Genomic DNA, 2938 nt, shown 5'->3' on the forward strand with positions numbered 1-2938 from the left:
TTTGTTTAGTTTTGTTTTTATTTCCATTACTCTAGGAGGTGGGTCAAAAAGGATCTTGCTGTGATTTATGTCATAGAGTGTTCTGCCTATGTTTTCCTCTAAGAGTTTGATAGTGTCTGGTCTTACATTTAGGTCTTTAATCCATTTTGAGTTTATTTTTGTGTATGGTGTTAGGAAGTGTTCTAATTTCATTCTTTTACATGTAGCTGTCCAGTTTTCCAGCATCACTTATTGAAGAGGCTGTCTTTTCTCCATTGTATATTCTTTGCTCCTTTATCAAAGATAAGGTGACCATATGTGCACCAAGTGCTTTCTAACGGTGAACTTATTTAATGCTCATGGTATACTTGGGTAGAAATGTGGTTCCCTGGATGAGGGCTGATGATGCTTCTCAATATTGTAGGGTCTCTACGTGACCTGCCCAAGACCACGGCTCTAGGCAGGTGGGTGGAATGGGAGCTCAGCAGCTGCTCCAAGGCTGTCCTGCCAACCAGACTCTCCCCAGATGCCTGGCTCCTGTGGGTTGGCCTCTAAGATACGCCAAGAACTATTTGGGAAGGTACCTCTCTCCCTCCTTTTCCTAAACACACCTCATATTCCTGCTTCCACTCCTTCACTAACACCAGGAAGAAGAGGACTGTCTAATTTCAAGTTCTCAGACCTCCCGTCACCCATGGCTTGTGGGGATCCTAGGCGCAAGTGGTCTTTTCTCTCCCCCTGCTTTGCCAGCACACTCTTTTCAAAGACTTCCTAGTATTCAACTTCACTCTCCTTTTCTTTTAATCTCTTCCAGAAAAACTTCTACGTTCTCTGAAGGCTTACACTTTGGGAAGGGGCATTCTTGCAGCGTGTGCAGACTACTTCTGTACAAAAGGGGGAGAGAAAGGGAAAGTATAAGGAGAGGAAAAATTCCTTTACATGTGGATGTCTCAAACATCCAGCCACAAAAGATGACATTGTTTGGACTTTTTTTCATTAAATTATTTTGTTTCTTTCCTTCTTTTTTTTGGCCAAAATCCTAGTTGTTTACCATGGGCTGTTGAAAGGGCTCATGGAAGCTGCCAACATCGGAAATGACAAAGTGTCCCAAACCAAACTTCTGACCACTAAGCCCTCGGTTGCTGAAAGAGCCAGTGGAGTTTCCTTATAAAGGAACGGAACATCTGAGCACAGTGCACTGTCTATATATTTTGGCTGAAACATATGTTTCAAAATGAATGTTTTCCCATAAAAGGGTTGTCATTAAATGCTAGGGCAAATGTGTAATCTTGAGCCATGGTGTGGAGGAATGAAGGCTTCCGTCACCAGTGGACACTTTCCCAAAAGAGGGAAATATCTGCATGGCCAGCTCTGAGCTGTCCCTTACTCCACCAGAAAGGAACTCAGCCACCTGGTGACAATGACATGTTGGGTGCCCATAGCCCAGCGATGGGAATGCTCAGGGTGTTACCCAAGGCATAAGGAATGTTACAAAGGCCAAAGTCTAAGGGTCCACGATGCCTTGAGGAAAAAGCACAAAGCAGCCTGGAGTAAGGAAGCAGAGCTGCCCAATCAAAGGTTCTGCCGTTTTCCTTCCAAGGGTTTCTGCTTGAGTGGTCTTGGTGGTATTGCCTCCTTCCAGGGCCTCTGTGCCGTCCTAGTGACATTTGTGTGCTCCCTTACCTGGGAGTGAAGAGAAGTCTTTTAATTTAGTGTCTGTATAATGCAAAAGGCTCTCCCATAGAAGCCGTAAGACTTGTAGGGTGTTAAAGGAATTAAAGTAGGTATTAAAAAGGAATCTGTAAAAAGGAATTTAAAAAGAGTGCTTCAAAAATTTTAAGATGCTGTTTAGTAGAGATTCAGTGTTTAAATAAACCAAAGATATGATTTCCTAGTTTATTTAAACAATTTAAAATCTATCTATACACGTATATGAATACATATGAATTTCTTCCTCAATAAGTAATAGTATCTTTCCCCAGTGAGCAATCTACAGTGGATAACAGGGACAGTGTTTTCACTGCTTAAAGGTGATATCTCATATTTAGGGAAAGGGGTTTCACATTTCTGTCACTTTTTAGATCCCTCTGCTTGGTTTTCTATTTTACTTTACAGGGTCCCGGGACCTAAATTCTCATCAAGACTAGGATATCTTCCAAATGTTTTCTTCTTTTCTAAACATCTATAATAAGAATAACTAACAGTATTAATCAAAATCATTGCAATTCTGTTTTTAAGTTTTTTATAACAGTTTATTGAACTATCATTCACATACTGGAAAATGCACGCTTTTAATGCATACAATTAGCTTGTAGTGTATTCCAGAGTTGTGCAACTGTCCCCGAAATCAGTTTTAGGACATGCCATCACATAACCCCAGTTATCGGTCACTGCTCCCCTCCCCCTCCCACCTCCCCACCCGCGGCACCCTCCCTCTACCTCCTGTCCCTGCGTTTCCTGCCTGGACACCGCATGGGGCTAACATCACAGGTCAGGGACAGAGCGTTCGACTGTACTGTGTTTTGATGGGAGAGTCAGAGCTCACCGTTCATCTGGGGTCAGCAAGCTGCCTGGCTGAGAACCAGCTTGAATGGAAACGCCCTCTTTATTCTGTGGATCCAACCTGCCGCCCGTGCCCTCTGGGTTCCCGCGTGGAAGCAGAGGGTGCCCTGCCCCGCTGCAGCCTCCCAGAGCCCTGCCGGTCCGCCCTGCCCCAGAAGAGACTGGAGCTGCAATGGCAGGAAGAGTCCTCGGGGGAGAGTCCGTCCTGAGACCCCCACTGTGCAGGGAAGCCACGAGGCCTCTAACGAGAGCACCTTCTCAACCCTCTGCCGTAGAGAAGCTCACTTGGGATGACGCGGGGGCGGAAGAGAATCATTAGTTAAGGGGAGTTCACACAGCAGCTGTGGGCTCCGAGCTTCCAGGCCTCACGGGTGCCCCAGCCCGAACTTGAGGGGCT

Source organism: Tursiops truncatus, chromosome 12 (genome assembly GCF_011762595.2).
Source record: "Tursiops truncatus isolate mTurTru1 chromosome 12, mTurTru1.mat.Y, whole genome shotgun sequence".
Classification (NCBI taxonomy): domain Eukaryota; kingdom Metazoa; phylum Chordata; class Mammalia; order Artiodactyla; family Delphinidae; genus Tursiops; species Tursiops truncatus.